A 15,802-nucleotide genomic window follows, 5' to 3' on the forward strand; every position below is an offset into this window, starting at 1 on the left:
TCTCTTTATTTAGACCAGATGATTTTTTTTTTATGCTAAGCGTTATAACCCATCACTATTAATTTTAATGTTGTGGCTGAGGTTGTCATGCATTTGAGATCCAAGATGGCAGAGGAGTAAGTAGAAGCAACACTAACTCCTCCCAGGACCAATCTGGAATTACAACTAAATTGTAGAGAAATCATCTGAATAACCAACTGACCACTAGCTGGAGAGAAGCCTTATCATCAAGGACAGACAGAATAAACCACTTCACCACAACAACACTGGTAGGGAGTGCAGAGGAGGTGCAGGAGGGCTGGCTGGGCTCCCATGGGTAGCAGCTGAAGTTCCAGAGGGATATTTCAGCTTCTGGGAGGTTCCCATTGAGAAGTGTAAGGTCTAAACCCTAAACATGGCTCCTCAGCCTACAACACCAAAGCCAGAAAGGAACTCAGATGTGAAAAGCAGCCGGGTTTCTCTTCTCAGGAGAGACAGCTGGAGATGCAGAGAGCCTCAAAAGGGCCAAAGCACAAATTCTCACTTGTAACTGTACACCCTGGGCTCTTGCAGAGGAAGGGCAGAATGGACTCAATGCATGAAGACTCTGGGGCTAGTGGATCTAGGGAGATAAATGAAGGAACAGCTGCTAGGATACATGTGCTGAGTCATCCCCCATATTGCACAAGCCATCTTTCTCAGGCAGAGCACTACTGGCCAAGTGGCATCAGCCCGGGGAGAAGCAGTAGCCCCACTTGCAGGAATTACTCTGCCCCACCCTGTGGTGCTTAAGCCGGGCTGCTGATTAGAGCTTGAGGTTCGGTTTAACCACTAAGGTGGAAAATACACAGAAGGAGCCAAAATGGGAAGACAAGGGAACAGACCTCATTGAAAGAACATTCTGGAGGGAAACCTCCAGAAGAACTAGATGAAATGGAGGCAAGCAATTTATCAGATGGAGAGTTTAGAGTAATGATTATAAGGATATTCAACAGCATGAAAAAAGACATAGAAACCATATAAAAGGACCAGTCAGAAATAAATAATGCAATATTCTGAAAGAAATAATAAACTTCTTCTGAGGGAAAGAATAAACGATGGGTTAGTTGAAGCAGAGGATCAAATTGGTGTTCTGGACGACAAGGTAGAAAATAACTCCCTGGTAGAGCAGCAAAAAGAAAAGAATTTTTTAAAAATGAGGAGGGCTTAGAAAATATTTTGGACAACATGAAGGGTAAAAACATCCACATCATGGGAATACAGGGATAAGAGAGTGAGCAAGGTATAAAGAACCTATTTGAAAAAATAATGACCGAAAACTCCTAATCTCCTGAAGGAAAGAGATACTCAAGTCCTGGAGGCTTAAAGAGTCCCAAACAAGTTGGACCCAAAGAGGCCTATACCACACACATCATAATTAAAATGATAAGGCTTAAATTAAAGATAAGGAGAGAATCCTAAAAGCTGCAAGAGAACAGCAGGTAGTTATATACAAGGGAGCACCTATTAGCCTGGCACCTGATTTCTCAACAGAAACATTTTAATCCAGAAGAAAGTAGCATGAAATACTCAAGCTAAAGAAAAGCAAAGGCCTATAACCTAGACTCCTTTACTTGGCAAGTCTATCATTTAAAATTGAAGTAGAAATAAGATGCTTCCCAGACAAGAAAAAGCTAAAGGAGTTTGTTAACACCAAACTGGTAACACAATAAATGTTAAAGGGCTTACTTTAAGAAGAAGAAGTAGAAAGGAATGGGGAAAAAAACCCAGAAGAAAATAGTCTAAATAAAATGGCACTACATACGTTTCTATCAATAATCACCTTAAATGTAAATGGCTTAAATGCTCCAACCAAAAGACAGAGGGTAGCTGAATGGATAAGAACAAGCCCCGTATATATGCTGCTTCCAAGAGATCCATCGCAGATTGAAAGATACACACAGGTTAAAAGTAAAGGGATGGACAAAGAGATTTTATACAAATAGAAAGGGGAAAAAAGAGCTGGGATAGCATACTTATATCTAACAAAACTGACTGTAAAACCAAGGCTATAAAACCAAGAGACAAAGAAAGACACTACATGATGATTAAGGGAAAAAATCTAATGAGGATATAACCCTAGTAAACATTTATGCACTTAACATCGGAGCACCTAAATATGTGAAGCCCATCTTGATGGACATAAAGGGAGAGATCAACAGATACACAGTCATAGTTGGGGATTTTAACACCCCATTGACTTCAAGGGATAGATCTTCCAGACAGAAAATCAACAAGGAGACAGCAGTCTTAAACGACACACTAGATCATATGGATTTAATTGGTGTCTTCAGAGCATTTCATCTGAAAGCAACAGAATATATACATACTTTTCAAGTGCACATGCTTGTGCACTTGATACACTGCACGTTAGGACACAAAACAAGTATCAATAAATATAAAAAGTTTGAAAATCATATCAAGCATCTTCTCTGACCACAATGCTATGCAACTAGAAATTAATCACAAGAAGAACACTGAAAATATGCAAAGACATGGAAGCTAAATAACATACTATTAAATAACGAGTGGGTCAACGATGAGACTGAAGAAGAAATCAAAAGATATCTTGGAACAAATGAAAATGAGGACACAACAATCCAAGCTCTGTGGTACACTTGGAAAGCAATCCTAGGGGGGAAATTCATAACATTACAGGATTATCTCAAAAAAAAAAAAAAAAAGAGAGAGAGAAAGCTCAAATAAGCAATCTAACTTTACACTTAAAGGAACTTGAAAGAGAACAACAAACAAAGCCCAAAGTTAATAGAAGGAAGGGAATAATGAGGACAGGAACAGAAATAAATGAAATAAAGTCTAAAAATTAAAGGATACAAAAGACCAATGAATCCAAGATCTAGTTTTTTGAAGAGATAAACAACATTGACAAAGCTTTCATCATACTCATCAAGAGAAAAATACAAAGCACCAAAATAAATAAAATCAGAATTGAAAGAGAAGTAACAACTGACACCAAAGAAATACAAAAGATTTTAAGAAAATTTTATGAACAATTATATGCCAACAAACTGGACAACCAGTATGAAATGGATAAATTCCTAGAAACATGCACTATTCCAAAACTAAATCAAGAAGAATCAGCCCTGGCTGGTGTGGCTCAGTGGAATGGGTGCTGGTTTGTGAACCAAAAGGTCATTAGTTCGATTCCCAATCGGGCCACATGCCTAGGTTGCAGGTCCCATCCCCAGTTGGGGATGTGTGAGAGGCAACAGATCCATCGATGTCTCTCTCACATGTCAATGTTTCTCTCCCTCTTTTTCCCTCCCTTCTCCTCTCTCTAAGAATAAATAAATTAAAAAAAAAGAATCAGAGAATCTGAAGAGATAGATCACACCTAGTGAAATTGAAGCAGTAATCAAAACACTCCCAAGAAACAAAAACCCTGGACCAAATAGCTTCACAGGTGAATTTTACCAAACATTCCAAGAATAACTAATATCTCTTCTTCTCAAACTATTTAAAAAAAATTCAAGAGGAGGGAAGGCTTTCTAACTCATTTTACGATGCCAGCATTATCCTAATTCCAAAACCAAATAAAGGCAATACCAAGAAAGAAAATTATAGGCTAATATCCCTGATGAACATAGATGCTAAAATCCTCAATTAAATATTAGCCAACTGAATGCAACAGTATGTGAAAAAGATCATACACTATGATCAAGTGGTATTTATTCCGGGAATACAAGGTTGATACATTTGCAGATCAATAAATGTGATTCACCACATAAACAAAAGAAAGACAAAAACACATGATCATATCAAAGGATGCCGAAAAAGCGTTTGATAAAATCTAGCACCCATTTATGATAAAAACTCAGCAAAGAGGGAATAGAGGGAACATACCTAAACATAATAAAGGCCATATGTGACAGACCCACTCTCAGCATCATACTCAGCAGGCAAAAAGTGCAAGCGTTCCCCATAAGAATGTTTTATCGACTATATCTCCCCAGGCAAGGGAAACAAAAAAAAATAAACAGATGGGAGTACATCAAACCAAGCTTTTTTTCCACAGCAGAGGAAATCATCAACAAAATAAAAAGACTCACAGAATGGGAGAACATATTTGCCAATACATCTGACAAGGAGTTAATACCCAGAATTGATAAAGAACTTCCAAAACTGAACACCAAAAATAAATAAATAAATAAATAAATAAATAAATAAAAATAAGAAAATGGGCAAAGGACCTGAATAGACATTTCCCCAAAGAGGACATACAGATGGCCAGGAGACATAGGTAAAAAGGCTTGATGTCAGTAATCATCAGAGAAATGCAAATTAAAGCCACAATGAGATATCACCTCACACCTGTCAGAATGGCCATCATCAACAAATCAAGAAACAACAAGTGCTGGACAAGATGGAGAGAAAGGGGAACCCTGTTGGTGGGAATTCAGATTGGTGCAGCCACTGTTGAAACAGTATCGACATATCTCAAAAAATTAAAAGTGAATCTGCCTTTCTACCCAGCCATCCCACTTCTAGAAATACATCTGAAGGAACCTGAAAGACAAGTTTGAAAGAGAATAAGCACTCCTATTAAAGTGTTATTTACAATAGCCAAGATACAGGAGCATCCCAAGTGTCCACCAGTAGATGAATGAATAAAAGAACTATGGGGCATTTACACAATGGAATGCTACTTGGTTATAAAAAAGGAAGTCTTGACACCATCCAGGAATCCTGAGGAGATCGTCTCTGTTTACTGACCATGTATCACAGTTCCCAGCACTTCTTCACTGCCCCCCATGCTGGAGTCCTGCCATCCTACGAGATGGTTAAGGAGGAGCATGAGGTGGTCGTGCTGGGGGTTCCCCAGAGCTCAGCGCCCGTGACAGCCACCATGGTCAACATCCAGCCTGAGACTGCTGTGCCTGACCACATCATCTAGTCCCTGTTCATCACACTCTTCTTCAATATCTGCTGCCTGGGCTTTGTGGAGTTCGCCTACTCTGTGAAGTTTAGGGACCAGAAGATGGTGGGCAATGTGGTTGGGGCCCAGAGCTACGCATCAACTTCTGCACCCTGGTCTTGGGCTACCTTCAGACAATAGGATCCATTGTTCTTTGGGCACTGGCAGTGATCCCGCATACAATTACGTGATAGCGCAGGCCTGGCAGGACCGCGGAAGCTACTAGTGGTTTCCCACGAAGAGTGGACTACATCCTCCCCACCCACTGGCCTCCTTGTTGTATTTGCTGGCATCATCACTGTCCTCGCTATTTCCATTATTTGATTGGCTTGCTGATAATGTGGAAGAAATTTTGACGTTATGAGGACTTAGGAGACTTCCGTGGCTGTCCATAGCCCGAGGCTATCACCCTTCATGCTGCTGCTCATGCACACATTTGTCTACAACTGAATTCAATAAAGGACATGTACCTATAAAAAAAAGAAAAAGAAAAAGGAAATCTTACCTTTTGTGACAGCATGGATGGACCTGGAGAGTACTATGCTAAATGAAATAAGCCAGTCAGAGAAAGATAAATACCATGTGATTTCATATGTGGAATCTAATGAACAAACTGAACTTACAAGGAAAAGGGGGCCAGACTCATACATGGAGAACAGAATAACAGGTAGTGGGGGAGGAAGGTGAGGGGGTGAAGGGATAGAGCAAAAAGGAAAATAGGACACGGACAACAGTGTGGTAATTCCTGGGAGGGCTTACGAGGGGAGTAAATGGTAATGGAAAAATACACAATAAAGATTAAATTTAAAAAGTTGTCATCATTTGGCTATAGGGAGCCTGTTCAAGCTGGCCCTTATGTTCTTTTGACATATCACCATCATTCTTAAGCATTTCTGTACCTTTTGGCACCATAAGATGTTCCAGGCTTGTGTTACACTTCTTTGTCTGCTGTAATACTGCAATCAGTTATTTCTCCATGGAATTCTGGTTCCCTTTTTTAAAAAAAATTTATTGTTCAGCTATAGTTGTCCCAACTTTTCCCCCATTGCTTTCCCCTGCCCCATTCCCCTCAAACCGACAGTCAGTGCTGCACCTTTGTGTGTGCCATTAGTTCTCTATTCGCGTTCCTTTGCTTGCCCTTCTTTGTCCTTTATCCCTTTCTTTCCCTCCTTTATCCCCTTCCTCCATCCTCTCTGTTCACTGTCAGTTTGTTTATTGCCAAGTGTCTGGTTCTGTTTGCTCACTTGTTTGTTTTGTTGATTAGGTTCCACTTATAGGTGAGATCATATGGTATTTGTCTTTCACCGCCTGGCTTATTTCACTTAGCATAATGCTCTCTAGTTCCATCCATGCTGTTGCAAAGGGTAGTAGCTCTCACTTTCTCCTGCGTAGTATTCCATTGTGTAAATGTACCATAGCTTTTTGATCTGCTCATTTATTGATGGGCATTTAAGTTGTTTGCAGCACTTGGCTATTGTAAATCGTGCTGCTATGAACATTGGGGAGCATAGATTCTTCTGAATTCGTGATTCGGCATTCTTAGTATAGTCTCAGCAGTGGGATCATTGGATCAAAAGGCAGTTCCATCTTCACTTTTCTGAGGAAATTCCATGCTGTTTTCCACAGTGGCTGCACCAGTCTGCATTCCCACCAACACTGTGCTAGGCTTCCCTTTTCTCCACAACCTTGGCAGCACTTGTTTTTTGTTGATATGGTTATGGTGACCATTATGACTGGTGTGAAGTGAAATCTCATTGTGGTTTTAATTTGTGTTTCTCTGATCGCTAGTGATGCTGAGCATCCTTTTATATGTCTCTGGGCCCTCTGTATGTCCTCCTTGGAGAAGTGTCTGTTCAGGTCTTTTGCCCATTTTTTAGTTGGATTGTTTGTCTTCCTGGAGTGGAGTCATGTGAGTTCTTTATATATTTTGGAGATCAAACCTCTATCCGAGGTATCATTAGAAAATATATTTTCCCATATGGTTGGCTCCCTTTTCATTTTGTTGATTTCCTTAGTCATGCAGAAGCTTCTTATTTTGATTAAGTCCCATTTGTTTACTCTTCCCTTTATGTCCCTTGTTCTAGGGGACATAACAGTGAAAATATTGCTGTGTGGAATGTCTGAGAGTTTCCTGCCTATGTTCTCCTCTAGAATTTTTATGGTGTTGTGACTTATATTTAAGCCTTTTATCCATCTTGAGTTTATTATTGTGTATGGTTTAATTTGGTGGTCGAGTTTCAGTTTTTTGCATGTAGCTGTCCAGCTCTCCAAACACCATTTGTTGAAGAGGCTATTTTAATTCTATTTTATGCTTCTGCCCCTTTTGTTGAAATTAATTGACCATAGAGACATGGATTTATTTCTGGGCTCTCTATTCTGTTCCATTGATCTATATGTCTGTTCTTATGCCAGTACCAGACTGTTTTGATGACAGTGACCTCATAATATCATTTGATGTCAGGTATTGTGATCCCTCCTACTTTGTTCTTCTTTCTCAAAATTGCTGCAGCTATTTGGTGTCATTATGGTTCCATATACATTTTTGAAATGTTTGTTCTATAGCTGTGAAATATGTCATTGGTATTTTAATTGGATTGTGTTGAATCTATAAATTGCTTTGGGTAGTATGGACATTTTGATGATGTTAAGTCTTCTAATCCATGAAAACGGTATATCCTTCCATTTATTTGCGTCTTCCTTATTTTCTTTCTTCAGTGTTGTGTAGTTTTCTGAGTATAGAGGTCTTTTACCTCCTTGCTTAGGTTTATTCCTAGGTACTTTACTTTTCTTGTTGCTATACAGCAAATGAGATATTTTCCTTATTTCTGTTTCTGATATTTGGTTGTTGGTGTATAAAAATGTCTTTGATTTCTGAATATTGACTTCGTATCCCACTGCCTTGCCAAATTTACTTATTAGGCAAGTAATAAGTAAAAGTCAAATGACTTTTTGGTGGAATGTATAGGGTTTTCTATGTGCGTTATTATATCATCTGCAAAAAATGACAGTTTTATTTCCTCCTTTCCAATTTGGATGCCTTTTATTTCTTTTTGTTGTCTGATTGCTGTGGCTAGGGCTTCCAATACTCTGTCGAATAGAAATGGTGAAAGCGGATATCCTTTTCTTGTTCCTGATCTTATTGGGAAAGGCTTTTACCAACACTATTTTTACTCCATTTTATGTTCCTGCACCCTTTGTCAAATAGTAACTAACTGACCATATTGACTTGGTTTATTTCTAGGATCTCTATTCTGTTCCATTGGTCTACATGTGGATAATGTCACACTTCATTTTAAAGGATTAATCTTTAAATGGTATACTTCCCATTTAAAATGGATGTATAATAATTGCTATATTTTGGTGTATAACCTTTTTGCATTATACTCAGTTATTATATATTGATATATTACATATGAATATTCCCCTACTGACAGGCACTTAACTTGACTTCACTTTTTCACTATTTTAACAATGTTGTTCTTTACACTTATGTATTTGGATACTTGCACAAGTATTTCTTTTTTCTCCTAGGCTGTGATATGTTATATTGGAATAAATTTTTAATGAAAGGTGGTTTTATTTACAGAATTTTTTGTGTGTAGAAACTGTCCAACCACTTGGACACAAGTGAAGATTGCTATTAAGCCTCTTTATATATTTTCTTATTTTCAATTTTCATGCAAAAATTTCTTTGTTTCATATTCATAAGAATCCCAATATTGTAAATGACAAATAAACTCTACTGTATCCATCCCTTGATTAAATATAAAAACTGCTTCAAAAAACATACAATTTAGATTGGTTTAATCTTGAAATGTAATCTAATAAGAAGAAAACTGAACAGTTGAGGTCCTGTACCGAATAGTAAAATACTTGAAGGCCTTCAGATCCTTTGACTGATTTTCATTAATAAGAGAACCTGTTTTTGATATGATTAAAGATATATGTTATTCTCTAATTATAATTTTAAGCTCCTGTCAGCCAGCCCCGTCAGGGGGAGTCCACAAAGTATCATCTCCTTCTGTCATTTCACTGTCACCAATAATTCTCCTCAGTTCTTCCATTATACTGTTGTGTACATAAGCCTCTTTTTTGGTCATGATGACATTTTTGTAGTTACTGTTGTTGGTATATCTCAGCCTCCTGTCTGGCTGAAACTCAAATTCCAGAAACTTGTCCAAACTTGCTCCTGTGCCCTACATAGCAGGCAGTGCAGGTAGAAATCACTGGCCATAGCCATTTTTGTTCCCCACAAGTATTTCATTCTTTACTTTCAATTTTTTTATTGTTGTTTATGCTGTTACAGTTGTCCCAGCATTTTCCCCCTTCTCCCCTACTCTGCCCAGCCCAACCCCCTCTTCCATAGTCAATTCTCATATCACTGTGCAAGGCCATGACTCCTTCATAGAAACACTTTGACTAATCCCTTCACCCTCTTTAAAACAGTCCCCTCATTTATCTTCCCTTCTTACCACTGTCAGTCTATTCCATGATTCTATGTTCTGGTTCTATTTTGCTTATTAGTTTATTTTGTTTATTAGATTCCTCTTATCAGTGAAATAATACAGTATTTGTCTTTCACTGGCTGGCTTATTTCACTTAGCATAATGCTCTCCAGTTCCATCCATGCTGTTGCAAAGGGTAGGAATTCCTCCTTTTTTTCTGCTGCATAGTATTCGATTGTGTAAATGTACTGTAGTTTTTTAATCCACTCACCTACTGATGGGCACTTAGGGCTGTTTCCAACTCTTGGCTATTGTTAACAGTGCTGCTTTGAATATATAAGACTGCATAAGTTCTTTTGAACTGGTGTTTTGGAATTCGTAAGGTATATTTCCAGTAGTGGAATTGCTGGGTCAAATGGTAGTTCCATTTTTAATTTTTTGAAGAAATTCCATACTGTTTCTTACAGTGGTTGCACCAGTCTGCATTCCCATGAACAGTCCACTAGGGTCCCTTTTTCTCCACATTCTGGCCAACACTTTTTCTTTTTTGATTTATTAATGATAGCCTTTTGACAGGTGTGAGTTGATAGCTCATTGTGGTTTTAATTTGCACCTCCCTGGTGGCTACTGATGTTGAGTGTCTTTCCATATGTCTACTGGGCATCTGTATGTCCTCCTTGGAGAAGTGTCTATTCAGTTCCTTTGCCCATTTTTTCATTGGATATTTTGTCTTCCTAGTGTTGTTATATGAGTTCATTATATATTTTGGAGAGTGGACCCTAGTTTGATGTTTCATTGGCAGATATGTTCTCCCATACAATTGGTTCCCTTTTCATTTTGATGGTGGTTTCTTTAGCCGTGCAGAAGCTTTTTAATTTGATGTAGTTCCATTTGTTTATTTTTTCCGTTGTTTCCCTTGCCCTAGGAGATATAGTGACAAAAATATTGCTATATGAGATGTCTGAAATTTTACTACCTATTTTCTGCTAGGATTTTTATGGTATATGACTTATATTTAAGTCTTCCATACTTTCTGAGTTTATTTTGGTGTATGGTGTGAGTTGGTGGTCTAGTTTCATTTATTTTCCATGTAAAATTCCAGTTCTCCCAACACCGTTTACTGAAAAGACTATCTTTATTCCATTGCATGTTTGTGCTCCCTTTGTCAAATATTAGTTGACCATAGAGATATGCATTTATTTCTGGGTTTTCTGTTCTGTTCTATTGATCTATGTGTCTGTTCTTATGCCAGTACCAGACTATTTTGATTATAGTGGCCTTGTAGTACAGTTTCACGTCAGGAATTTTGATCCCTCCAACTTGGTTCTTCTTTCTCAAGATTATTGAAGCTATTTGGGGTCTTTTTTTGGTTCCATATAAATATTTGGAGTATTTTACATCTGTGAAATATGCTATTGATATTTTAATAAGATTTGCATTAAATCTATAGATTGCTTTTGGTAGTATGGACATTTTAATTTATTTTTTAATTTAATTTCATATTCTTCCAACCTTTTTTAATTGTATTTTTTTTCTATTACCATTTAGTCCCTTTATATCTCCCTCCTCACCAGCAATCATCACATTATTAGTGTGGACAATTTTGATGACATTAATTCATTCAACCCATGATCACAGTATATGCTTCCATTTTTTTTTTAACACAAAAAATATTTACTGAGTATCCACTTGTGGTGCAGGTACAGATTTAGAGCTTAAGAATATATTAATAGTGATAGTTAAAATTTATTCAGCACTTATTAAGTGCCCCTTCTTACTATACTAAGAAGTTTTATATACATACTTTGTTTAATGTTCACAAAACTGTGTTGCAAATATTATTATTATCCTTATCTAACACATAAATGATGAAGAATTGTTTTTATTTCCTTGCCCAAGGTCATGCAGTTCACAAATTAGGGTTCTAGGATTAGCATCTGTGCATCCTCACTCTATTTTCCTACATCTTATTTTGATATATTGTCTCATTAGAGAGATCAGCTTAGAATCTATTGAAGGAGAGGATTCTCAATAACTATATTAATGAAATGTAAGAAACATCATGAGACGCTATAAAAAAAGTCATACATTTTCTCAAAGAATTAAATATTGCATCCAGTGGATGCTGTAAAAATTTGTAGCCCAAACACCACTGACCACACTCAGCGATATATTCCAGGTCCTACAAAGAATTTCATTTTTAAACATTGTTTTTATTTTTAAATGATGTTTATTCTATTACACTTGTCTAATTTTTTTCCCTCTTTGCCCTCCTCCACCCATCGCTCTTTGTCCCCCTCTCCCACAGTCAATTCCCACTCTGTTGTCCATGTCCATGGGTCATTCATACATGTTCTTTGTTTAGTCCTTAATCCTTTCCACCATTGTCCTCTTTCCCCATCCCCTCTGGTCACTTTCAATCTGCTCCATGTTTCCTTGCCTGTGGTTTACTTTGTTCGTTAGTTTATTTTGTTAGATAGATTCCACTTATTGGTGAGATCATATGGTATTTGTCTTTCACTCACTAGCTTATTTCATTTAGCATAATATTCTCCAGTTCCATCAATGTTTTCACAAAAGGTAGCAGTTCCTTCCTTCTTTCTTTATTTTTTAAATGCAGATTGATTTTATTTATTTTTTAAATGTCAAGATCCCTTATGAAATATTAAAAAAATTAAATCCATTATAAAGTCTCAGCAATTAAAATAACATGACACTAGCACAGAAATAATCAAGCAGATCAATGAAGTAAAATGAGCATTCTAGAAACAAATGTATATATCTGTCTAACAATGTAATATATGATTAAATTGATATTTCAAATCCATGGGGAAAATAAGGCTTATTCAACATATTAGATGCATGGACCACTATTACTTGAAATAGAGCCTTATTTCACACATTATACAAAAACTATCAGGTGAATTAAAAATCAATATGTATAATCTAAGGAGTTTTTGGAGAAAATACAAAATAATGTTTTTTCTACCCTGAAGTAACATGTTCAGACCCAGAAGCTATAGAGTAAAATATTGACAATATGACTATATTAAACATTTAAGACTATATAGTAATATACATATAAAAAAAGTTAAAGGACAAGTAATAGAATAGGAAAGTATTTGCAACACATCTAAAGAAGGGTTAATAGTGTTTTCTTTTTTCCCTAAGGGAAAAAATTCTACAAACATTTAATCAAAAAACAGATAAAGAATACCAAAAAGACATTTAAAGCTTTTTAAAAAGTAATAGAAAGAGGCAAGAAATATAGAAAAACAGGTTTAGTTAGTTTCAACAAATAATAAAATAACAATTATCACTTTAGATCATATGAATCATTGTCACTTCAGATTAATAAGTATTAGAAATATTGGTAATAGCAAATATTGGGGACTGTGAAAGGAACTGGGTATTCATAGACTCTTTTTCTTCATCTTCTTCTAACAGTCCCTTTAGCATATTTTGCAATGCTAATTTGGTGAAGGTGTATTCTTTTAGCCTTCTTTTGTCTGGGAAGCTCCTTATTTTGCCTTCCATTTTAATTGAGAGCCTTGCTGGGTAGAGCAGTCTTGGTTGCAGGCCTTTACTATTTATGACTTGGAATATTTCTTGCCATTCTCTTTTTGCTTGTAGTGTTTTTGTTGAGAAGTCAACGGATAGTCGTATTGGGACTCCCTTATATGTTTCTCCCTTTTTCTCCCTTGCTGCCTTTAAGATTCTCTGTTTGTCTTTGATATTTGCCATTTTAATGATGATGTGTCTTGGAGTGAACCTCATTGGGTTCCTCTTAAGTGGGACCCTCTGTGCTTCTTGGACTAGTGTGACTTTTTCTCTCCTCCAATTAGGGAAGTTTTCCATCATTACTTTTTCAAATAAGTTCTCTATTCCTTGCTCCTCTTCTTCTCCTTCTGGTATCCCTATTATATAGATATTATTACATTTCAGTTTGTCCTGCATTTCCCTCAATGCCTCTTCATTCTTTGTGAGTCTTTTTTCACTTTCTTTGTCTTTCTGGGAGCATTTTTTTACCTTATCCTCCAGCTCACTGATTCGATCCTCTGCTTCATTGAGCCTGCTTTTGATTCCTTCTACTGTGTTCTTCAATTCAGAAATTGTATTCTTCATTTCCTCTTGCCTCTTGTTGATAGTTTCTATGTCCTTTTTCATGCAGATATAAGTTGCAGTAAGTTCCTCATAGTTTCCCTGTAGTTTTTTGTAATTCTCTGAGCTTACTGAGCTCGTTGAGCTTCCTTAGAACCATTGTTTTGAACTCAGTATCTAGTTAACTTGCCTCTATTTCATTTAGTTCTCTTTCTGGGCATTCCTCCTTTCCCTTCTACTGGTGGGTGTTTCTTTTTCTTCCCATTATTTATGAGACTCTTCTTTTTTGCTTCTGCTTCTTAAATGGATCTGTGTCTTGATTTCCTGACTTTGTGGTGTGAACTTCTATGGTAGGAGACTGCTGCTTTCTCTTTCTGGATCTGCCTCTGATGAAGTCAGATGTTGACCCTGTCTGACCTTAGGCAGTGTGTTCAAGACTACCAGGAATCTACTGTCTGTAGCTGTCTCCTTCAGTTGTTAATCTAGTCACTCTGCACTCAGAAGTCAGGCTTAGACACCACAGGGCCAGGAGGAGTCCCTCCTGGGGGGTGGAGTTGTTGGATTCTCTCATGCTGCTGCCGCTCAGGAGAGTGGTCTGTCTGAGCAAGATGGCTGCTGCCATATGGGGGAAGAGTCAGCACCGGGGATCCCACTGGCTGCTCTCTCTGTTTCTCCCCAAAGCCTCTGTCTCCAGTCTCTCATCAAGTGTCTCTGGACCACTCTATGCCCCCTTTAGCCAGGGATCTACTATCTGTGGCTGCCATTTTGTACTCAGCAATCAGGCTTTAGCACGATTGGGCAAGGGCAGAGTCCCTCCTGGGGGAGGGGCTATTGTGTCTTCTCACACTGTTGCCTCTTGAGGGGAATGGACTACCTGACCAAGATGGCTGATGCCACATGGGAGATGAGTCAGCATCAGGATTCTGCTGTCTACTCTCTCAGTTCTCTCCCCAAAGCCTCCTTCCCCAGTCTCTCAGGTGTCTCTAACTCACTCTGCCCCTGCCCTTGCCAGTGCCCAGCATAAATGGCTGGAAATAAAAATTTATGTGTTGGCCCTTTAAAAGGCTCTTTGTTTCTCCAGCCTTCTGTGTCTGGCTGAGAGCAACCCTGCCACTTTTTGCAGCTGGGTGTTTTCTGTGTACTCTTTGGGCTCTGGCGCTCTAGGCTGGAGATCCCTGCCTATGGTTTAGACCCTGCTCTTCTCACAGGGATCCAACTGGCTGTTTCAATATCCTTCTGGTGCTGCTGCTGTGGGTGCCCTGCCTGCCTTCTCAAGTCTCTACCACACTCCTTACCAATTAGGTTCTGCTAAAGCTGATTCTTCTGTCTGTCCGAGGTTACAAGGTTCCCTTCTCACTATTGTTCAGTTGTTTTTTCCAGGTGATTTCTACACAATTTAGTTGTAATTCCACATAGTTCCTGGTAGGAGATCACTGTGACTTCCATTCATTCCTCTGCCATCTTGATTTTCCCAGAAGTCTGCTTTTTTTTTTTTTTTAAATCACGAAGATATCACAGTAGTATAAGATACCACAATATCATTGCCATTCTCTTTGTCACAGATAAATGGGAGCTTTCAAAAGTAGGTGTGTATGTAGAAAAGGGTTAATGTAGAAGGCGTTTATTCCTTGTAAGTCTTGTTGTGACGTTGGTCTTTGACTGGTATTTGAGAACTTAGCTATTAAACAGTTCCCTGCATGATATAAACCTTTTCCTAGTAGAGAAGGTGGCACAATGTATCTAGACTATGCAGACAATATGGTGGTTACTGAAAACCTACTTCCTTTCTGGTACTCTGGAATTTTGGTATGTGCTAGGCAGAGGGTGCCTAGATGAGCAGCCCTCTGTGAAAATGTTTGGTAGTGAGTCTTCAGTTTTGTTGAGCAGAAACATCACACACATGTTCCTATACTTTCATAGCTGGGAGCAGGTTGTATTCTGTGTGACCTGCCATGAGAGGGAGAAACCCTATGAAAGCTGCAAATGGGTCCCTCTAGACACCATCTACCTTTCCCCCTTTTGATCCACTGTATATCTTTACTATATCATTGTGATAAGTTTTAGTTCTGAGTATAATTATGTGATCATTACCATGAGATCTTCCAGCAAATCTCTTAACATAAAGGAGGTCTTCAGGATCCCCAACACATGTTATGAATATTCATCTATAAATATTTATTGAGTAAAAATTGAGGTATCAAAAAATAGAAATATTAGTGTTCTCATTTTGACTTGTATAATATTTTAAACCAAAACTTAATCTAACGCAGTTTTATCTCCCACTATATTTCTGTAATTCTCA

At 37.8% G+C, this 15,802-nt stretch overlaps 1 protein-coding gene and 2 pseudogenes across 1 annotated transcript in view; 2 read left to right on the forward strand and 1 right to left on the reverse strand.

Moving 5' to 3' along the window:
- MORC1 (MORC family CW-type zinc finger 1) overlaps positions 1-15,802 on the forward strand; it is a 165,759-nt gene that overhangs the window by 45,652 nt on the left and 104,305 nt on the right. The gene's annotated exons all lie outside the window — the stretch shown is intronic.
- LOC129073576 (interferon-induced transmembrane protein 3-like) lies at positions 4,754-5,180 on the forward strand (annotated as a pseudogene).
- Positions 8,748-9,194, reverse strand: LOC129073575 (protein mago nashi homolog 2-like; annotated as a pseudogene).

Source organism: Pteronotus mesoamericanus, unplaced genomic scaffold (genome assembly GCF_021234165.1).
Source record: "Pteronotus mesoamericanus isolate MK-2021 breed Mesoamerican mustached bat unplaced genomic scaffold, CSHL_Meso_final contig_42, whole genome shotgun sequence".
NCBI classification, from domain to species: Eukaryota; Metazoa; Chordata; class Mammalia; order Chiroptera; family Mormoopidae; genus Pteronotus; species Pteronotus mesoamericanus.